Raw genomic sequence first — 25,000 nt, 5'->3', positions numbered from 1 at the left:
ATAGAAAGCCGTTGACAATATTATTATTCTTCGTTGATTCGTTAGACCAAACAAATGCCATACAAATATATAAAATATATAACGAATTTAATAAAATGTTTTATCATTATATATAAAGAATTAATTGCAAAAAAAGTTATACACAACCTCAACTCATATGGGACTACCCCCTGAATTTAAGCATATTAATTAGGGGAGGAAAAGAAACTAACCAGGATTTTCTTAGTAGCGGCGAGCGAAAAGAAATCAGTTCAGCACTAAGTCACTTTGTCTATATGGCAAATGTGAGATGCAGTGTATGGAGCGTCAATATTCTAGTATGAGAAATTAACGATTTAAGTCCTTCTTAAATGAGGCCATTTACCCATAGAGGGTGCCAGGCCCGTATAACGTTAATGATTACTAGATGATGTTTCCAAAGAGTCGTGTTGCTTGATAGTGCAGCACTAAGTGGGTGGTAAACTCCATCTAAAACTAAATATAACCATGAGACCGATAGTAAACAAGTACCGTGAGGGAAAGTTGAAAAGAACTCTGAATAGAGAGTTAAACAGTACGTGAAACTGCTTAGAGGTTAAGCCCGATGAACCTGAATATCCGTTATGGAAAATTCATCATTAAAATTGTAATATTTAAACAATATTATGATAATAGTGTGCATTTTTTCCATATAAGGACATTGTAATCTATTAGCATACAAAATTTATCATAAAATATAACTTATAGTTTATTCAAATTAATTTGCTTGCATTTTAACACAGAATAAATGTTATTAATTTGATAAAGTGCTGATAGATTTATATGAATACAGTGCGTTAATTTTTCGGAATTATATAATGGCATAATTATCATTGATTTTTGTGTTTATTATATGCACTTGTATGATTAACAATGCGAAAGATTCAGGATACCTTCGGGACCCGTCTTGAAACACGGACCAAGGAGTCTAACATATGTGCAAGTTATTGGGATATAAACCTAATAGCGTAATTAACTTGACTAATAATGGGATTAGTTTTTTAACTATTTATAGCTAATTAACACAATCCCGGGGCGTTCTATATAGTTATGTATAATGATATTTATATTATTTATGCCTCTAACTGGAACGTACCTTGAGCATATATGCTGTGACCCGAAAGATGGTGAACTATACTTGATCAGGTTGAAGTCAGGGGAAACCCTGATGGAAGACCGAAACAGTTCTGACGTGCAAATCGATTGTCAGAATTGAGTATAGGGGCGAAAGACCAATCGAACCATCTAGTAGCTGGTTCCTTCCGAAGTTTCCCTCAGGATAGCTGGTGCATTTTAATGTTATATAAAATAATCTTATCTGGTAAAGCGAATGATTAGAGGCCTTAGGGTCGAAACGATCTTAACCTATTCTCAAACTTTAAATGGGTAAGAACCTTAACTTTCTTGATATGAAGTTCAAGGTTATGATATAATGTGCCCAGTGGGCCACTTTTGGTAAGCAGAACTGGCGCTGTGGGATGAACCAAACGTAATGTTACGGTGCCCAAATTAACAACTCATGCAGATACCATGAAAGGCGTTGGTTGCTTAAAACAGCAGGACGGTGATCATGGAAGTCGAAATCCGCTAAGGAGTGTGTAACAACTCACCTGCCGAAGCAACTAGCCCTTAAAATGGATGGCGCTTAAGTTGTATACCTATACATTACCGCTAAAGTAGATGATTTATATTACTTGTGATATAAATTTTGAAACTTTAGTGAGTAGGAAGGTACAATGGTATGCGTAGAAGTGTTTGGCGTAAGCCTGCATGGAGCTGCCATTGGTACAGATCTTGGTGGTAGTAGCAAATAATCGAATGAGACCTTGGAGGACTGAAGTGGAGAAGGGTTTCGTGTGAACAGTGGTTGATCACGAGTTAGTCGGTCCTAAGTTCAAGGCGAAAGCCGAAAATTTTCAAGTAAAACACAAATGCCATACAAATATAATTATATTATATAAATCAAGCTAATTAATATACTTGAATAATTTTGAACGAAAGGGAATACGGTTCCAATTCCGTAACCTGTTGAGTATCCGTTTGTTATTAAATATGGGCCTCGTGCTCATCCTGGCAACAGGAACGACCATAAAGAAGCCGTCGAGAGATATCGGAAGAGTTTTCTTTTCTGTTTTATAGCCGTACTACCATGGAAGTCTTTCGCAGAGAGATATGGTAGATGGGCTAGAAGAGCATGACATATACTGTTGTGTCGATATTTTCTCCTCGGACCTTGAAAATTTATGGTGGGGACACGCAAACTTCTCAACAGGCCGTACCAATATCCGCAGCTGGTCTCCAAGGTGAAGAGTCTCTAGTCGATAGAATAATGTAGGTAAGGGAAGTCGGCAAATTAGATCCGTAACTTCGGGATAAGGATTGGCTCTGAAGATTGAGATAGTCGGGCTTGATTGGGAAACAATAACATGGTTTATGTGCTCGTTCTGGGTAAATAGAGTGTCTGGCATTTATGTTGGTCACTTGTTCCCCGGATAGTTTAGTTACGTAGCCAATTGTGGAACTTTCTTGCTAAAATTTTTAAGAATACTAATTGGGTTAAACCAATTAGTTCTTATTAATTATAACGATTATCAATTAACAATCAATTCAGAACTGGCACGGACTTGGGGAATCCGACTGTCTAATTAAAACAAAGCATTGTGATGGCCCTAGCGGGTGTTGACACAATGTGATTTCTGCCCAGTGCTCTGAATGTCAAAGTGAAGAAATTCAAGTAAGCGCGGGTCAACGGCGGGAGTAACTATGACTCTCTTAAGGGGGAACTGGAATTTAGGTATGCAGAAGGGGAATATTATTCTGTAATTCATAAGTCATATCCTCGGATGTGCAGAAGGGGAATATTATTCTGTAATTCATAAGTCATATCTAGATTCAAGTCGACTCAAAACCTCCTCGTGGTGTTCCCCGGTAATGTTAAACAGCTTGCTTTACTGTTTAACAGCCAATTTGAGCGGCGAATATATTTCCCATAGGGCTGGTTACCCTATGGGAAATCTTACATATTGGAACTACAGAAAGTAATAGAAACAGGCCTCGGATACTAGTGGAAAATTCGTTGACGACTCGACCCCCTGTGGATCTTTTCCCAGGGGATGCCCAATATGAACCAAGTGCAGAAGCTACTCCAGTCGGAGTGCCATGTACAATATGTGACCGGTCCTTTACAAGCAAAAGAGGACTTGGTGTTCACATGAGATCTCAACACCCAGACGAACTTGATGATATTCGTCGACGTGTTGATATCAAGGCAAGATGGTGTGAGGAAGAGAAGATGATGATGGCGAGAAAGGAGGTTGAGCTCACGGCAAATGGTGTAAGACACATAAATAAGCAACTAGCGGTATTTTTCACGAACCGTAGCGTCGAAGCAATTAAAAAGCTGAGACAGAGGGACGATTATAAGGAGAAAATCGAGCAGATAAGGGGGCAATCTGCTCTCGTCCCAGAAGTTGCAAATCTAACCATACGGCGCCGCCCTAGTAATAGTGAGCAAAACCCCCAAGTACCAACGTCTGAAACGTCTCCAATCACACCATTAGAACAGTCGAACAGTGGAATCTTGTTGGCGCTACGCGGGTATAGCCCCGTAGTTTGTCCTTCCAAATGGAGAGCCCAAGAACTGCAAACTATCATTGATAGGGCGCAGATCGAGGGGAAGGAAACCACTCTCCAGTGCTTATCCGCTTATCTTCAGGGAATTTTTCCGACACAGGGTGCAAGACGCACGCTGACGAGGCCGGCACGGCGGCCTCGGAATAGAAGAGAAAGCAGAAGGCAGCAGTACGCTGTCATCCAGCGAAACTGGGATAAGCATAAAGGAAGGTGCATTAAGTCAATACTCGAGGAAACTGATGAGTCGGTAATGCCAAACCAAGAATATATGGAACCCTATTGGAGAGAGGTAATGACTCAGTCTAGCCCAAGCTCTTGCGAAAACATAGTGACAACTCCAGTTCACTCGCTTGAGAGGGTATGGTCCGCTATTACAAAGCGCGAACTTAGGACATCAAGAGTCGCATTATCTAGCTCTCCGGGGCCTGACGGAATAACTCCAAAATCTGCTAAGGAGGTGCCGTTAGGCGTTATGCTTCGCATAATGAACCTAATTCTATGGTGCGGTAAATTACCTCGCTTTATCCGACTAGCCAGAACCATCTTCATTCCGAAGACGGGGACGGCAATGCGACCGCAAGACTTTCGTCCAATATCGGTGCCATCAGTCTTGGTAAGACAGCTAAATGCAATATTGGCAACCCGATTGACCTCATCAGTTGATTGGGACCCGCGTCAGCGGGGCTTCTTACCAACAGACGGATGCGCCGATAATGCGACGATAGTCGACTTAGTCCTAAGGAGTAGTCATAAAAGCTATAGATCTTGCTACATAGCCAATTTGGATGTGAGCAAGGCATTTGACTCTTTGTCACATGCATCTATATATAACACCCTAAAAGCTTATGGCGCACCGAAGGACTTCGTCGACTACGTACAAAGTTCGTACGAGGTTGGTGGTACTAGTCTCTGCGGAGAAGGTTGGAGTTCAGAGGAATTCGTCCCTGCTAGAGGAGTGAAGCAGGGTGACCCTTTGTCTCCTATTCTATTTAATCTGGTCATTGACCGGTTACTTAGAGCTTTCCCCAAAGAAATTGGTACCAAGGTTGGAACTGCCATGACAAACGCGGCCGCGTTTGCAGACGATTTGGTCCTTTTTGCGGAAACTCGTATGGGGCTTCAACAACTGCTTGACAAGACAGTTAGCTATCTGGCTACTGTTGGACTCACCCTTAATGCTGACAAGTGTTTCACTATCGGTATTAAGGGTCAGCCGAAACAGAAGTGTACTGTGTTAGATCCACATACCTTCCAAGTAGGCTTGAACGGGTGTCCGGCATTGAAGCGAACTAACGAGTGGAAGTATTTAGGTATCATTTTCAATGCAAACGGGAGAGTGAAGTGCAACCCAGCCGAGGACATTGGTCCAAAGCTACAAAGGTTGTCACAAGCTCCTCTTAAGCCACAACAGAAGATATTTGCCCTTCGAACCGTCCTTATCCCACAACTCTACCACAAGCTTACCCTTGGGAGTGTGACGATAGGTGTGTTACGAAAATCCGACAAATTGATACGATTCTATGTGCGTAAATGGCTAGGTTTACCACCGGATGTGCCAATAGCATTTGTTCACGCCCCCCCAAAGTGTGGGGGACTCGGGATTCCATCACTAAGATGGATGGCTCCTATGCTTCGACTAAGACGATTGAGCAATATAAAATGGCCTCACTTCGAGCAATCCGAAGTGGCCAGCTCTTTCATCGAGGAAGAAATGCAAAGGGCCCGAGTTAGGTTGCTAGCGGAACAAGGAGAAATGCATACACGTTCGGCAATAGAAGAGTATTGGGCAAATAGATTGTTCGTGTCTGTTGATGGCAACGGTCTCCGTGAAGCGGGCCATTATGGTCCACAACACGGATGGGTCAGTCAACCCACGCGTTTGCTAACAGGAAAGGAATATAGAGACGGAATTAAACTGCGGATAAATGCCCTACCCACGAAGTCTCGTACTACGAGGGGAAGGCACGAATTGGATCGACAGTGTCGTGCAGGATGTGATGCTCCCGAAACATCAAACCACATCATGCAAAAATGCTATCGCTCGCATGGGAGGCGGGTAGCTAGACACAACTGCGTAGTAAATCGAATCAAGCGGGGACTTGAGGAGAGAGGCTGCGTGGTCATTGTTGAGCCAAGTCTGCAGGGCGAGTCCGGCCTCAATAAACCCGACCTGGTGGTACTCCGACCAAATCACATTGATGTGATTGACGTTCAGGTGACAAATGACGGACACTCTTTGGACGATGCGCATCAGCGCAAAATCCAAAGATACGATACCCCGGACATAAGACGCGAATTGCGGCGCAAGTTCGTAGCGACAGGTGACATAGAGTTTCACTCTGCCACAATTAATTGGAGAGGGATCTGGAGTGGTCAATCCGTAAAACGGTTGATTGCGAAGGGCCTTCTAAATAAATATGATAGCCATATCATATCTATACAAGTAATAAGAGGTAGTCTTGGCTGTTTTAGACAGTTCATGTATTATAGTGGATACTCAAGAGGCTGGACGTAGCTTATGCCCTTGGTTCAAATATATATATATATATAGAAATATATATGCCTGCTGCCTAGGCACACCATCAATTAGGCACAAACATCGCACAACAACAGCATGTAAGGATGGTTTTAGTACGTAGGCGTTGTGGAACCCTCAATGTGAAGAAGGTTCAGATAGAGCAATGAATCGTACATAACTAGACAAACTGAGACCACACAAGGTGTTGGCAGACCTAGTATCTTTTGAAGATTTCCATACCTTAGCGATCAAAAAAAAAAAAAAAAAAAAAAAAAAAAATAGCCAAATGCCTCGTCATCTAATTAGTGACGCGCATGAATGGATTAACGAGATTCCTACTGTCCCTATCTACTATCTAGCGAAACCACAGCCAAGGGAACGGGCTTGGAATAATTAGCGGGGAAAGAAGACCCTTTTGAGCTTGACTCTAATCTGGCAGTGTAAGGAGACATAAGAGGTGTAGAATAAGTGGGAGATATTAGACTTCGGTTTGGTATCGCCAATGAAATACCACTACTCTTATTGTTTCCTTACTTACTTGATTAAATGGAACGTGTATCATTTCCTAGCCATTATACGGATATATTTATTATATCTTATGGTATTGGGTTTTGATGCAAGCTTCTTGATCAAAGTATCACGAGTTTGTTATATAATCGCAAACAAATTCTTTAATAAAACGGTGCATTTATGTATTTTTGATTTGAAAATTTGGTATAACTCCAATTACTCAGGTATGATCCAATTCAAGGACATTGCCAGGTAGGGAGTTTGACTGGGGCGGTACATCTCTCAAATAATAACGGAGGTGTCCCAAGGCCAGCTCAGTGCGGACAGAAACCACACATAGAGCAAAAGGGCAAATGCTGACTTGATCTCGGTGTTCAGTACACACAGGGACAGCAAAAGCTCGGCCTATCGATCCTTTTGGTTTAAAGAGTTTTTAACAAGAGGTGTCAGAAAAGTTACCATAGGGATAACTGGCTTGTGGCGGCCAAGCGTTCATAGCGACGTCGCTTTTTGATCCTTCGATGTCGGCTCTTCCTATCATTGTGAAGCAAAATTCACCAAGCGTTGGATTGTTCACCCATGCAAGGGAACGTGAGCTGGGTTTAGACCGTCGTGAGACAGGTTAGTTTTACCCTACTAATGACAAAACGTTGTTGCGACAGCATTCCTGCGTAGTACGAGAGGAACCGCAGGTACGGACCAATGGCACAATACTTGTTCGAGCGAACAGTGGTATGACGCTACGTCCGTTGGATTATGCCTGAACGCCTCTAAGGTCGTATCCGTGCTGGACTGCAATGATAAATAAGGGGCAATTTGCATTGTATGGCTTCTAAACCATTTAAAGTTTATAATTTACTTTATAAACGACAATGGATGTGATGCCAATGTAATTTGTAACATAGTAAATTGGGAGGATCTTTGATCACCTGATGCCGCGCTAGTTACATATAAAAGCATTATTTAATACAATGACAAAGCCTAGAATCAATTGTAAACGACTTTTGTAACAGGCAAGGTGTTGTAAGTGGTTGAGCAGCTGCCATACTGCGATCCACTGAAGCTTATCCTTTGCTTGATGATTCGATAATAAAGATGTTGCAAGCGGGCATAATCATTATGCTTGCTTGCAGCATCGCACGCCACTTTGTTTGTGGTGTGTAAGGTAGGGAAGAAGAAATATAAAAGACCTAAATTGGAAACATCAATATATAAGTAAATATTGAACAAACAAAATGTATCGTCATCTTATTAGTGACGCGATGATAAAGTGGCAAACATATTCCATGTATAAATATTCCTATGGTATTAAAATTCAAGTAAAGAGGACATATATAAAAGTTTGTATATATGGTTCATTCAATGGTAGCAGCGGTTGGTTGGTTGGTGTCTGCTCCTCTTATTGTTCAAAACTTATGTTATGGTAGCAAGTCTATATCGTCATATTATTAGTGACGCGAAAAAGTAGTGGCAAAACATATTCCATGTATAAATAAATATTCCTATGGTATTGAAATTCAAGTAAAGAGGCCATTCAAGTAAAGAGGACTTATATAAATATAAGTATATATAATGGTAGCAGCGCGGTTGGTTGGTTGGTGTGTCTGCTCCTCTTATTGTTCAAAACTTATGTTATGGTAGCAAGACTGTATCGTCATATTATTAGTGACGCGAAAAAGTAGTGGCAAAACATATTCCATGTATAAATATTCCTATGGTATTGAAATTCAACTAAAGAGGACATATAAAATTACTATCAATGGTAGCAGTGGTTGGTTGGTTGGTGGTTGGTTGGCGGCTGCTCCTATTATTGTTCAAGACTTATGTTATGGTAGCAAGTCTGTATCGTCATATTAATTATTAGTGACGCGAAAAAGTAGTGGAAATCATATTCCATGTATAAATAGATTCCTATGGTAATGAAATTTTCAAGTAAAGAGAGGACCATTCAAGTAAGAGGACATATAAAAAGTAAGTATATGTTCCTCCAATGGTAGCAGTGGTTGGTTGGTTGGCGGCTGATCCTCTTATTGTTCAAAACTTATTTTATCAATATGAGTTTGGCAATACAATAAAGAAGACCAATCTAATCCATATAAAACTAAATGTATTATATGGATATGCTTAGGAAACCCATATATTCATAAAAAAAAATTATGTATAGAAAATTATACATATATCTTTTATATAAATGAATCGTATGGATATCGCCTTATGGTAGGTATAATAACTTTTTAAGGCATAATAATGTATAATATAGAAAATATACATTGAAATATAAATGCATTTTTATAGATATGGCGGCATATAAGTGCCATATACACAAGAATAAATAATAGAATTTACCAATATATAATTAAAATGAGATATATAAACCTAGTGAGGGGCTGCACTAGTATATGAATCGTATGGATATGGCTTATAGGTATAATACCTATAAGGCATAATAATGTATAATATAATAAATATAAATTAAGATATGAATGAATTATATAAATATGGCATAGAAATGCCATATACATACATAAGAATAAATGGTAGAATTTACCCATATATCACTGAAACACGATATATAAACCTAATGATAGCTGGCACTAGTACTGTAAACATGCACGCAATAGTGCGTGGGGTAAAAAACTACTATAGGGAGGTGGTCGTTGGCGGGCCCCTCCTCGTATTGGTCAAAACTTATGTTATGCATATGAATTTGTCAATACTATATAGAACGCCAAGCATATCCATATAAACTATGGATATGCATAGAAATCCATACAAAAGTAAAAAAAAATTATGTATAGAAAAATATACATATATTTATATAAGTGAATCGTATGGATATGGCTTATAGGTATAATACCTATAAGGCATAATAATGTATAACAAGTAAATATACATTGAAATGTGAATGCATTGTATGGATATGGCATATAAATGCCATATATATAGAAATAAATTGTATATCAATGATATAACAATTATAAACCTAGTGAGGGGCGGCACTAGTGAATGAATCGTATGGATATGGCTTATAGGTATAATACCTATAAGGCATAATAATGTATAATATAATAAATATACATTAAGATATGAATGGATTGTATAAATATGGCATAGAAATGCCATATACATAAGAATAAATGGTAGAATTTACCCATATATCACTGAAACACGATATATAAACCTAGTGATAGCTGGCACTAGTACTGTAAACAGGCACGCAATAGTGCGTGGGGTAAAAAACTACTATAGGGAGGTGGTCGTTGGCGGGCCCCTCCTCGTATTGGTCAAAACTTATGTTATGCATATGAATTTGTCAATACTATATAGAACGCCAAGCATATCCATATAAACTATGGATATGCATAGAAATCCATACAAAAGTAAAAAAAAATTATGTATAGAAAAATATACATATATTTATATAAGTGAATCGTATGGATATGGCTTATAGGTATAATACCTATAAGGCATAATAATGTATAACAAGTAAATATACATTGAAATGTGAATGCATTGTATGGATATGGCATATAAATGCCATATATATAGAAATAAATTGTATATCAATGATATAACAATTATAAACCTAGTGAGGGGCGGCACTAGTGAATGAATCGTATGGATATGGCTTATAGGTATAATACCTATAAGGCATAATAATGTATAATATAATAAATATACATTAAGATATGAATGGATTGTATAAATATGGCATAGAAATGCCATATACATAAGAATAAATGGTAGAATTTACCCATATATCACTGAAACACGATATATAAACCTAGTGATAGCTGGCACTAGTACTGTAAACAGGCACGCAATAGTGCGTGGGGTAAAAAACTACTATAGGGAGGTGGTCGTTGGCGGGCCCCTCCTCGTATTGGTCAAAACTTATGTTATGCATATGAATTTGTCAATACTATATAGAACGCCAAGCATATCCATATAAACTATGGATATGCATAGAAAACCATACAAAAGTAAAAAAAAATTATGTATAGAAAAATATACATATATTTATATAAGTGAATCGTATGGATATGGCTTATAGGTATAATACCTATAAGGCATAATAATGTATAACAAGTAAATATACATTGAAATGTGAATGCATTGTATGGATATGGCATATAAATGCCATATATATAGAAATAAATTGTATATCAATGATATAACAATTATAAACCTAGTGAGGGGCGGCACTAGTGAATGAATCGTATGGATATGGCTTATAGGTATAATACCTATAAGGCATAATAATGTATAATATAATAAATATACATTAAGATATGAATGGATTGTATAAATATGGCATAGAAATGCCATATACATAAGAATAAATGGTAGAATTTACCCATATATCACTGAAACACGATATATAAACCTAGTGATAGCTGGCACTAGTACTGTAAACAGGCACGCAATAGTGCGTGGGGTAAAAAACTACTATAGGGAGGTGGTCGTTGGCGGGCCCCTCCTCGTATTGGTCAAAACTTATGTTATGCATATGAATTTGTCAATACTATATAGAACGCCAAGCATATCCATATAAACTATGGATATGCATAGAAAACCATACAAAAGTAAAAAAAAATTATGTATAGAAAAATATACATATATTTATATAAGTGAATCGTATGGATATGGCTTATAGGTATAATACCTATAAGGCATAATAATGTATAACAAGTAAATATACATTGAAATGTGAATGCATTGTATGGATATGGCATATAAATGCCATATATATAGAAATAAATTGTATATCAATGATATAACAATTATAAACCTAGTGAGGGGCGGCACTAGTGAATGAATCGTATGGATATGGCTTATAGGTATAATACCTATAAGGCATAATAATGTATAATATAATAAATATACATTAAGATATGAATGGATTGTATAAATATGGCATAGAAATGCCATATACATAAGAATAAATGGTAGAATTTACCCATATATCACTGAAACACGATATATAAACCTAGTGATAGCTGGCACTAGTACTGTAAACAGGCACGCAATAGTGCGTGGGGTAAAAAACTACTATAGGGAGGTGGTCGTTGCGGGCCCCTCCTCGTATTGGTCAAAACTTATGTTATGCGTAAACATATGATTTTGTCAATACTATAAAGAAAACTTGTTTTGTACATACAAAACTAAATGAATTATATGGATATTGAAAAATAAATGGCATTATATCCATATAATGAAAATATACTTGTATTCTCTTATTATAAGAGAGAATACCGTATAGTTGGTTGGCAAAGACAATTGAAAATACCCGAATTGCAGATGATGGGTTCAAAAACTACTATAGGGTGGTGTAGCAAATAATATGAAGATGATATATCCATATAATGGATATACACTAGTATTCTCTTATTATAATAGAGAATACCATATAAATGGTTGGCAAAGACAATTGAAAATACCCGAATTGAAGTTGACGGGTTCAAAAACTATTATAGGGTGATGTAGCAAATAAAATAATGAAGATATATCCATATAATGGAATTATATGTGTATTCTCTTATTATATGAGAGAGTACCAAACGGTTGATTGGCAAAGACAATTGAAAATACCCGAATTAAAGATATTGGGTCCAAAAACTACTATAGGATGGTCAATGGGCCGGCCATCTACTATTGACGTGACAAAATACTGTCTGTCGGTAGAGAAGATATTAATCCGTCAAATTTGTTTCTTTATTCATTTATGAATATGAGACTTGGCTCCACGGTTAATATTTTAAGCCCAAAGATAATAATGTTGAAACAAAGGCCAAGGTTTCTATTATACATAGAATAACAAATTGTTTCCGAACTTTATCGTTAATCCAAATAAATAATTACAATTGAGGCAGGCTAATAATGATATATATTTTGTATTGATAATCTTGATATATATGTATATTGGTCTGCCATTATCACATACTGAGTTATGTGATAATTCCCTGCGGGGATAAATTAAAAGAGGTGTCCCTATATTAAAAGAAAATAATATATATATATATTATTTTTTCTAACGTACATATCATATATGCGCTCGGTTTTATATTATATATTACCAAAGAGTCTTATATGAATATATACAGATAAATTTTAAATTTATCATCAAAATACAAATGATTTAATTCAATATTTTATATTGGTTAAACAAAAATTGTACATGTGTGGATACAATAATGACGTATGTCGAACAAAAAAGATATTTTAGAATGAAATATGCAAATATAAAGAAAATTATTACGTATTACGAAAAAAAATATTGTGTTTTTAACATCAATAATTAAAAAACTTGTTATTATTAGTGGCGGAACAAGTATATATTGTGAAAACAACAAACGTATACGAATGCTATATAAAAATGGCCGTATTCGATAGAAAACAATCTATAAAATTTATATTGCTAATTTCTATTCAAAAATATGAATGAAATATGAATAAAAACATTATTCTGGTTGATCCTGCCAGTAGTTATATGCTTGTCTCAAAGATTAAGCCATGCATGTCTAAGTACACACGAATTAAAAGTGAAACCGCAAAAGGCTCATTATATCAGTTATGGTTCCTTAGATCGTTAACAGTTACTTGGATAACTGTGGTAATTCTAGAGCTAATACATGCAATTAAAACATGAACCTTATGGGACATGTGCTTTTATTAGGCTAAAACCAAGCGATCGCAAGATCGTTATATTGGTTGAACTCTAGATAACATGCAGATCGTATGGTCTTGTACCGACGACAGATCTTTCAAATGTCTGCCCTATCAACTTTTGATGGTAGTATCTAGGACTACCATGGTTGCAACGGGTAACGGGGAATCAGGGTTCGATTCCGGAGAGGGAGCCTGAGAAACGGCTACCACATCTAAGGAAGGCAGCAGGCGCGTAAATTACCCACTCCCAGCTCGGGGAGGTAGTGACGAAAAATAACAATACAGGACTCATATCCGAGGCCCTGTAATTGGAATGAGTACACTTTAAATCCTTTAACAAGGACCAATTGGAGGGCAAGTCTGGTGCCAGCAGCCGCGGTAATTCCAGCTCCAATAGCGTATATTAAAGTTGTTGCGGTTAAAACGTTCGTAGTTGAACTTGTGCTTCATACGGGTAGTACAACTTACAATTGTGGTTAGTACTATACCTTTATGTATGTAAGCGTATTACCGGTGGAGTTCTTACATGTGCTTAGATACTTGTATTTTTTCATATGTTCCTCCTATTTAAAAACCTGCATTAGTGCTCTTAAACGAGTGTTATTGTGGGCCGGTACAATTACTTTGAACAAATTAGAGTGCTTAAAGCAGGCTTCAAATGCCTGAATATTCTGTGCATGGGATAATGAAATAAGACCTCTGTTCTGCTTTCATTGGTTTTCAGATCAAGAGGTAATGATTAATAGAAGCAGTTTGGGGGCATTAGTATTACGACGCGAGAGGTGAAATTCTTGGACCGTCGTAAGACTAACTTAAGCGAAAGCATTTGCCAAAGATGTTTTCATTAATCAAGAACGAAAGTTAGAGGTTCGAAGGCGATCAGATACCGCCCTAGTTCTAACCATAAACGATGCCAGCTAGCAATTGGGTGTAGCTACTTTTATGGCTCTCTCAGTCGCTTCCCGGGAAACCAAAGCTTTTGGGCTCCGGGGGAAGTATGGTTGCAAAGCTGAAACTTAAAGGAATTGACGGAAGGGCACCACCAGGAGTGGAGCCTGCGGCTTAATTTGACTCAACACGGGAAAACTTACCAGGTCCGAACATAAGTGTGTAAGACAGATTGATAGCTCTTTCTCGAATCTATGGGTGGTGGTGCATGGCCGTTCTTAGTTCGTGGAGTGATTTGTCTGGTTAATTCCGATAACGAACGAGACTCAAATATATTAAATAGATATCTTCAGGATTATGGTGTTGAAGCTTATATAGCCTTCATTCATGGTGGCAGTAAAATGTTTATTGTGTTTGAATGTGTTTATATAAGTGGAGCCGTACCTGTTGGTTTGTCCCATTATAAGGACACTAGCTTCTTAAATGGACAAATTGCGTCTAGCAATAATGAGATTGAGCAATAACAGGTCTGTGATGCCCTTAGATGTCCTGGGCTGCACGCGCGCTACAATGAAAGTATCAACGTGTATTTCCTAGACCGAGAGGTCCGGGTAAACCGCTGAACCACTTTCATGCTTGGGATTGTGAACTGAAACTGTTCACATGAACTTGGAATTCCCAGTAAGTGTGAGTCATTAACTCGCATTGATTACGTCCCTGCCCTTTGTACACACCGCCCGTCGCTACTACCGATTGAATTATTTAGTGAGGTCTCCGGACGTGATCACTGTGACGCCTTGTGTGTTACGGTTGTTTCGCAAAAGTTGACCGAACTTGATTATTTAGAGGAAGTAAAAGTCGTAACAAGGTTTCCGTAGGTGAACCTGCGGAAGGATCATTATTGTTTAATATCCTTACCGTTAATAAAAAAATTTGTTTTTATTATAATAATATAATATATTATAGTAATACAAATAAAATATAAATTGCCAAAAATATGATCTTTTATAGATCAAATATAAAATTTCGAACAAGCAAATCGAAATAATAATTGTAATAATAAATATATTATTGCATTAAATAAGAGATAAATAAATAAGCAAAAGCAAACAAATAACAAATTCGAACAAGCAAATCGAAATTATTAAATTTATTTAATATTATTATTATATTGTATATTAAATGCAATTAATTAATAAAACACTGTGTGTATATGGACCATAATATACACGCGTTGCGATATGTATTGTTCATCTCAGTTATGCGCATACATTGGATAATGCAACAACCTAAAATGTACAATGTTGTACCTGATTATTACAGGTTAATGTTTTATATAAATTTCAATATATATCGCTAAAAAAAAGTATTAATACCGTAAATGCCATTAAAAAATACTTGATATATTATTGGTTATATGAAACTAAGACATTTCGCAGCATTCGTTTTAGGTATAAAAATCAATTTATTGAAGGAATTGATATATGCCAGTAAAATGGTGTATTTTTAATTTCTTTCAATAAAAACATATATGACAAAATTACCAAACCAATATATAAAACTCTAAGCGGTGGATCACTCGGCTCATGGGTCGATGAAGAACGCAGCAAACTGTGCGTCATCGTGTGAACTGCAGGACACATGAACATCGACATTTTGAACGCATATCGCAGTCCATGCTGTTATGTACTTTAATTAATTTTATAGTGCTGCTTGGACTACATATGGTTGAGGGTTGTAAGACTATGCTAATTAAGTTGTTTATATAAATTTTATAATGAAATTTTATAAGCATATGGTATATTATTGGATAATAATAATTTAATTATTATATTATTCATAATATTAACAAATATATGAAAAACATTATCTCACATTAGTAAATAATTTGAATGTGAAAAACGAAGAGAAATATTTTCTTTTTCAATCAAATAATACTGAGAAATGTCTAGCATAAAAAATTTATCTAGAATTGTCTCTTATTAAAGATTAGTAAATAGAAAGCCGTTGACAATATTATTATTCTTCGTTGATTCGTTAGACCAAACAAATGCCATACAAATATATAAAATATATAACGAATTTAATAAAATGTTTTATCATTATATATAAAGAATTAATTGCAAAAAAAGTTATACACAACCTCAACTCATATGGGACTACCCCCTGAATTTAAGCATATTAATTAGGGGAGGAAAAGAAACTAACCAGGATTTTCTTAGTAGCGGCGAGCGAAAAGAAATCAGTTCAGCACTAAGTCACTTTGTCTATATGGCAAATGTGAGATGCAGTGTATGGAGCGTCAATATTCTAGTATGAGAAATTAACGATTTAAGTCCTTCTTAAATGAGGCCATTTACCCATAGAGGGTGCCAGGCCCGTATAACGTTAATGATTACTAGATGATGTTTCCAAAGAGTCGTGTTGCTTGATAGTGCAGCACTAAGTGGGTGGTAAACTCCATCTAAAACTAAATATAACCATGAGACCGATAGTAAACAAGTACCGTGAGGGAAAGTTGAAAAGAACTCTGAATAGAGAGTTAAACAGTACGTGAAACTGCTTAGAGGTTAAGCCCGATGAACCTGAATATCCGTTATGGAAAATTCATCATTAAAATTGTAATATTTAAACAATATTATGATAATAGTGTGCATTTTTTCCATATAAGGACATTGTAATCTATTAAAATTTATATAAAATTTTATAAAATTTATCATAAAATATAACTTATAGTTTATTCAAATTAATTTGCTTGCATTTTAACACAGAATAAATGTTATTAATTTGATAAAGTGCTGATAGATTTATATGAATACAGTGCGTTAATTTTTCGGAATTATATAATGGCATAATTATCATTGATTTTTGTGTTTATTATATGCACTTGTATGATTAACAATGCGAAAGATTCAGGATACCTTCGGGACCCGTCTTGAAACACGGACCAAGGAGTCTAACATATGTGCAAGTTATTGGGATATAAACCTAATAGCGTAATTAACTTGACTAATAATGGGATTAGTTTTTTAACTATTTATAGCTAATTAACACAATCCCGGGGCGTTCTATATAGTTATGTATAATGATATTTATATTATTTATGCCTCTAACTGGAACGTACCTTGAGCATATATGCTGTGACCCGAAAGATGGTGAACTATACTTGATCAGGTTGAAGTCAGGGGAAACCCTGATGGAAGACCGAAACAGTTCTGACGTGCAAATCGATTGTCAGAATTGAGTATAGGGGCGAAAGACCAATCGAACCATCTAGTAGCTGGTTCCTTCCGAAGTTTCCCTCAGGATAGCTGGTGCATTTTAATGTTATATAAAATAATCTTATCTGGTAAAGCGAATGATTAGAGGCCTTAGGGTCGAAACGATCTTAACCTATTCTCAAACTTTAAATGGGTAAGAACCTTAACTTTCTTGATATGAAGTTCAAGGTTATGATATAATGTGCCCAGTGGGCCACTTTTGGTAAGCAGAACTGGCGCTGTGGGATGAACCAAACGTAATGTTACGGTGCCCAAATTAACAACTCATGCAGATACCATGAAAGGCGTTGGTTGCTTAAAACAGCAGGACGGTGATCATGGAAGTCGAAATCCGCTAAGGAGTGTGTAACAACTCACCTGCCGAAGCAACTAGCCCTTAAAATGGATGGCGCTTAAGTTGTATACCTATACATTACCGCTAAAGTAGATGATTTATATTACTTGTGATATAAATTTTGAAACTTTAGTGAGTAGGAAGGTACAATGGTATGCGTAGAAGTGTTTGGCGTAAGCCTGCATGGAGCTGCCATTGGTACAGATCTTGGTGGTAGTAGCAAATAATCGAATGAGACCTTGGAGGACTGAAGTGGAGAAGGGTTTCGTGTGAACAGTGGTTGATCACGAGTTAGTCGGTCCTAAGTTCAAGGCGAAAGCCGAAAATTTTCAAGTAAAACACAAATGCCATACAAATATAATTATATTATATAAATCAAGCTAATTAATATACTTGAATAATTTTGAACGAAAGGGAATACGGTTCCAATTCCGTAACCTGTTGAGTATCCGTTTGTTATTAAATATGGGCCTCGTGCTCATCCTGGCAACAGGAACGACCATAAAGAAGCCGTCGAGAGATATCGGAAGAGTTTTCTTTTCTGTTTTATAGCCGTACTACCATGGAAGTCTTTCGCAGAGAGATATGGTAGATGGGCTAGAAGAGCATGACATATACTGTTGTGTCGATATTTTCTCCTCGGACCTTGAAAATTTATGGTGGGGACACGCAAACTTCTCAACAGGCCGTACCAATATCCGCAGCTGGTCTCCAAGGTGAAGAGTCTCTAGTCGATAGAATAATGTAGGTAAGGGAAGTCGGCAAATTAGATCCGTAACTTCGGGATAAGGATTGGCTCTGAAGATTGAGATAGTCGGGCTTGATTGGGAAACAATAACATGGTTTATGTGCTCGTTCTGGGTAAATAGAGTGTCTGGCATTTATGTTGGTCACTTGTTCCCCGGATAGTTTAGTTACGTAGCCAATTGTGGAACTTTCTTGCTAAAATTTTTAAGAATACTAATTGGGTTAAACCAATTAGTTCTTATTAATTATAACGATTATCAATTAACAATCAATTCAGAACTGGCACGGACTTGGGGAATCCGACTGTCTAATTAAAACAAAGCATTGTGATGGCCCTAGCGGGTGTTGACACAATGTGATTTCTGCCCAGTGCTCTGAATGTCAAAGTGAAGAAATTCAAGTAAGCGCGGGTCAACGGCGGGAGTAACTATGACTCTCTTAAGGTAGCCAAATGCCTCGTCATCTAATTAGTGACGCGCATGAATGGATTAACGAGATTCCTACTGTCCCTATCTACTATCTAGCGAAACCACAGCCAAGGGAACGGGCTTGGAATAATTAGCGGGGAAAGAAGACCCTTTTGAGCTTGACTCTAATCTGGCAGTGTAAGGAGACATAAGAGGTGTAGAATAAGTGGGAGATATTAGACTTCGGTTTGGTATCGCCAATGAAATACCACTACTCTTATTGTTTCCTTACTTACTTGATTAAATGGAACGTGTATCATTTCCTAGCCATTATACGGATATATTTATTATATCTTATGGTATTGGGTTTTGATGCAAGCTTCTTGATCAAAGTATCACGAGTTTGTTATATAATCGCAAACAAATTCTTTAATAAAACGGTGCATTTATGTATTTTTGATTTGAAAATTTGGTATAACTCCAATTACTCAGGTATGATCCAATTCAAGGACATTGCCAGGTAGGGAGTTTGACTGGGGCGGTACATCTCTCAAATAATAACGGAGGTGTCCCAAGGCCAGCTCAGTGCGGACAGAAACCACACATAGAGCAAAAGGGCAAATGCTGACTTGATCTCGGTGTTCAGTACACACAGGGACAGCAAAAGCTCGGCCTATCGATCCTTTTGGTTTAAAGAGTTTTTAACAAGAGGTGTCAGAAAAGTTACCATAGGGATAACTGGCTTGTGGCGGCCAAGCGTTCATAGCGACGTCGCTTTTTGATCCTTCGATGTCGGCTCTTCCTATCATTGTGAAGCAAAATTCACCAAGCGTTGGATTGTTCACCCATGCAAGGGAACGTGAGCTGGGTTTAGACCGTCGTGAGACAGGTTAGTTTTACCCTACTAATGACAAAACGTTGTTGCGACAGCATTCCTGCGTAGTACGAGAGGAACCGCAGGTACGGACCAATGGCACAATACTTGTTCGAGCGAACAGTGGTATGACGCTACGTCCGTTGGATTATGCCTGAACGCCTCTAAGGTCGTATCCGTGCTGGACTGCAATGATAAATAAGGGGCAATTTGCATTGTATGGCTTCTAAACCATTTAAAGTTTATAATTTACTTTATAAACGACAATGGATGTGATGCCAATGTAATTTGTAACATAGTAAATTGGGAGGATCTTTGATCACCTGATGCCGCGCTAGTTACATATAAAAGCATTATTTAATACAATGACAAAGCCTAGAATCAATTGTAAACGACTTTTGTAACAGGCAAGGTGTTGTAAGTGGTTGAGCAGCTGCCATACTGCGATCCACTGAAGCTTATCCTTTGCTTGATGATTCGATAATAAAGATGTTGCAAAGCGGGCATAATCATTATGCTTGCTTGCAGCATCGCACGCCACTTTGTTTGTGGTGTGTAAGGTAGGGAAGAAGAAATATAAAAGACCTAAATTGGAAACATCAATATATAAGTAAATATTGAACAAACAAAATGTATCGTCATCTTATTAGTGACGCGATGATAAAGTGGCAAACATATTCCATGTATAAATATTCCTATGGTATTAAAATTCAAGTAAAGAGGACATATATAAAAGTTTGTATATATGGTTCATTCAATGGTAGCAGCGGTTGGTTGGTTGGTGTCTGCTCCTCTTATTGTTCAAAACTTATGTTATGGTAGCAAGTCTATATCGTCATATTATTAGTGACGCGAAAAAGTAGTGGCAAAACATATTCCATGTATAAATAAATATTCCTATGGTATTGAAATTCAAGTAAAGAGGCCATTCAAGTAAAGAGGACTTATATAAATATAAGTATATGTTCCTTCAATGGTAGCAGCGCGGTTGGTTGGTTGGTGTGTCTGCTCCTCTTATTGTTCAAAACTTATGTTATGGTAGCAAGACTGTATCGTCATATTATTAGTGACGCGAAAAAGTAGTGGCAAAACATATTCCATGTATAAATATTCCTATGGTATTGAAATTCAAGTAAAGAGGACATATAAAATTACTATCAATGGTAGCAGTGGTTGGTTGGTTGGTGGTTGGTTGGCGGCTGCTCCTATTATTGTTCAAGACTTATGTTATGGTAGCAAGTCTGTATCGTCATATTAATTATTAGTGACGCGAAAAAGTAGTGGAAATCATATTCCATGTATAAATAGATTCCTATGGTAATGAAATTTTCAAGTAAAGAGAGGACCATTCAAGTAAGAGGACATATAAAAAGTAAGTATATGTTCCTCCAATGGTAGCAGTGGTTGGTTGGTTGGCGGCTGATCCTCTTATTGTTCAAAACTTATTTTATCAATATGAGTTTGGCAATACAATAAAGAAGACCAATCTAATCCATATAAAACTAAATGTATTATATGGATATGCTTAGGAAACCCATATATTCATAAAAAAAAATTATGTATAGAAAATTATACATATATCTTTTATATAAATGAATCGTATGGATATCGCCTTATGGTAGGTATAATAACTTTTTAAGGCATAATAATGTATAATATAGAAAATATACATTGAAATATAAATGCATTTTTATAGATATGGCGGCATATAAGTGCCATATACACAAGAATAAATAATAGAATTTACCAATATATAATTAAAATGAGATATATAAACCTAGTGAGGGGCTGCACTAGTATATGAATCGTATGGATATGGCTTATAGGTATAATACCTATAAGGCATAATAATGTATAACAAGTAAATATACATTGAAATGTGAATGCATTGTATGGATATGGCATATAAATGCCATATATATAGAAATAAATTGTATATCAATGATATAACAATTATAAACCTAGTGAGGGGCGGCACTAGTGAATGAATCGTATGGATATGGCTTATAGGTATAATACCTATAAGGCATAATAATGTATAATATAATAAATATACATTAAGATATGAATGGATTGTATAAATATGGCATAGAAATGCCATATACATAAGAATAAATGGTAGAATTTACCCATATATCACTGAAACACGATATATAAACCTAGTGATAGCTGGCACTAGTACTGTAAACAGGCACGTAAGTAGTGCGTGGGGTAAAAAACTACTATAGGGAGGTGGTCGTTGGCGGGCCCCTCCTCGTATTGGTCAAAACTTATGTTATGCATATGAATTTGTCAATACTATATAGAACGCCAAGCATATCCATATAAACTATGGATATGCATAGAAATCCATACAAAAGTAAAAAAAAATTATGTATAGAAAAATATACATATATTTATATAAGTGAATCGTATGGATATGGCTTATAGGTATAATACCTATAAGGCATAATAATGTATAACAAGTAAATATACATTGAAATGTGAATGCATTGTATGGATATGGCATATAAATGCCATATATATAGAAATAAATTGTATATCAATGATATAACAATTATAAACCTAGTGAGGGGCGGCACTAGTGAATGAATCGTATGGATATGGCTTATAGGTATAATACCTATAAGGCATAATAATGTATAATATAATAAATATACATTAAGATATGAATGGATTGTATAAATATGGCATAGAAATGCCATATACATAAGAATAAATGGTAGAATTTACCCATATATCACTGAAACACGATATATAAACCTAGTGATAGCTGGCACTAGTACTGTAAACAGGCACGTAGTAGTGCGTGGGGTAAAAAACTACTATAGGGAGGTGGTCGTTGGCGGGCCCCTCCTCGTATTGGTCAAAACTTATGTTATGCATATGAATTTGTCAATACTATATAGAACGCCAAGCATATCCATATAAACTATGGATATGCATAGAAATCCATACAAAAGTAAAAAAAAATTATGTATAGAAAAATATACATATATTTATATAAGTGAATCGTATGGATATGGCTTATAGGTATAATACCTATAAGGCATAATAATGTATAACAAGTAAATATACATTGAAATGTGAATGCATTGTATGGATATGGCATATAAATGCCATATATATAGAAATAAATTGTATATCAATGATATAACAATTATAAACCTAGTGAGGGGCGGCACTAGTGAATGAATCGTATGGATATGGCTTATAGGTATAATACCTATAAGGCATAATAATGTATAATATAATAAATATACATTAAGATATGAATGGATTGTATAAATATGGCATAGAAATGCCATATACATAAGAATAAATGGTAGAATTTACCCATATATCACTGAAACACGATATATAAACCTAGTGATAGCTGGCACTAGTACTGTAAACAGGCACGCAGTAGTGCGTGGGGTAAAAAACTACTATAGGGAGGTGGTCGTTGGCGGGCCCCTCCTCGTATTGGTCAAAACTTATGTTATGCATATGAATTTGTCAATACTATATAGAACGCCAAGCATATCCATATAAACTATGGATATGCATAGAAATCCATACAAAAGTAAAAAAAAATTATGTATAGAAAAATATACATATATTTATATAAGTGAATCGTATGGATATGGCTTATAGGTATAATACCTATAAGGCATAATAATGTATAACAAGTAAATATACATTGAAATGTGAATGCATTGTATGGATATGGCATATAAATGCCATATATATAGAAATAAATTGTATATCAATGATATAAAAATTATAAACCTAGTGAGGGGCGGCACTAGTGAATGAATCGTATGGATATGGCTTATAGGTATAATACCTATAAGGCATAATAATGTATAATATAATAAATATACATTAAGATATGAATGGATTGTATAAATATGGCATAGAAATGCCATATACATAAGAATAAATGGTAGAATTTACCCATATATCACTGAAACACGTATATAAACCTAGTGATAGCTGGCACTAGTACTGTAAACAGGCACGCAGTAGTGCGTGGGGTAAAAAACTACTATAGGGAGGTGGTCGTTGGCGGGCCCCTCCTCGTATTGGTCAAAACTTATGTTATGCGTAAACATATGATTTTGTCAATACTATAAAGAAAACTTGTTTTGTACATACAAAACTAAATGAATTATATGGATATTGAAAAATAAATGGCATTATATCCATATAATGAAAATATACTTGTATTCTCTTATTATAAGAGAGAATACCGTATAGTTGGTTGGCAAAGACAATTGAAAATACCCGAATTGCAGATGATGGGTTCAAAAACTACTATAGGGTGGTGTAGCAAATAATATGAAGATGATATATCCATATAATGGATATTCACTAGTATTCTCTTATTATAATAGAGAATACCATATAAATGGTTGGCAAAGACAATTGAAAATACCCGAATTGAAGTTGACGGGTTCAAAAAACTATTATAGGGTGATGTAGCAAATAAAATAATGAAGATATATCCATATAATGGAATTATATGTGTATTCTCTTATTATATGAGAGAGTACCAAACGGTTGATTGGCAAAGACAATTGAAAATACCCGAATTAAAGATATTGGGTCCAAAAACTACTATAGGATGGTCAATGGGCCGGCCATCTACTATTGACGTGACAAAATACTGTCTGTCGGTAGAGAAGATATTAATCCGTCAAATTTGTTTCTTTATTCATTTATGAATATGAGACTTGGCTCCACGGTTAATATTTTAAGCCCAAAGATAATAATGTTGAAACAAAGGCCAAGGTTTCTATTATACATAGAATAACAAATTGTTTCCGAACTTTATCGTTAATCCAAATAAATAATTACAATTGAGGCAGGCTAATAATGATATATATTTTGTATTGATAATCTTGATATATATGTATATTGGTCTGCCATTATCACATACTGAGTTATGTGATAATTCCCTGCGGGGATAAATTAAAAGAGGTGTCCCTATATTAAAAGAAAATAATATATATATATATTATTTCTTCTAACGTACATATCATATATGCGCTCGGTTTTATATTATATATTACCAAAGAGTCTTATATGAATATATACAGATAAATTTTAAATTTATCATCAAAATACAAATGATTT

The 25,000-nt window shown here is 36.0% G+C and overlaps 3 non-coding genes and 1 pseudogene across 3 annotated transcripts; all 4 read left to right on the top strand.

The window, feature by feature from the left end:
* Window positions 1-143: 143 nt before the first annotated feature.
* Window positions 144-7,766, top strand: LOC119559065 (annotated as a pseudogene).
* Window positions 7,767-13,142: 5,376 nt separating this feature from the next.
* LOC119559060 lies at window positions 13,143-15,137 on the top strand. Its single transcript, XR_005220629.1, has one exon. It is a non-coding gene; the product is annotated as a small subunit ribosomal RNA (ribosomal RNA).
* A 658-nt stretch (window positions 15,138-15,795) lies between these two features.
* LOC119559070 lies at window positions 15,796-15,974 on the top strand. Its single transcript, XR_005220636.1, has one exon. It is a non-coding gene; the product is annotated as a 5.8S ribosomal RNA (ribosomal RNA).
* Window positions 15,975-16,375: 401 nt separating this feature from the next.
* On the top strand, window positions 16,376-20,360 carry LOC119559064. The gene has a single exon (XR_005220633.1). It is a non-coding gene; the product is annotated as a large subunit ribosomal RNA (ribosomal RNA).
* Window positions 20,361-25,000: the final 4,640 nt, after the last annotated feature.

Source organism: Drosophila subpulchrella, unplaced genomic scaffold (genome assembly GCF_014743375.2).
Source record: "Drosophila subpulchrella strain 33 F10 #4 breed RU33 unplaced genomic scaffold, RU_Dsub_v1.1 Primary Assembly Seq160, whole genome shotgun sequence".
Taxonomy (NCBI): domain Eukaryota; kingdom Metazoa; phylum Arthropoda; class Insecta; order Diptera; family Drosophilidae; genus Drosophila; species Drosophila subpulchrella.
This window is presented reverse-complemented; position numbering and strand designations above follow the sequence as displayed.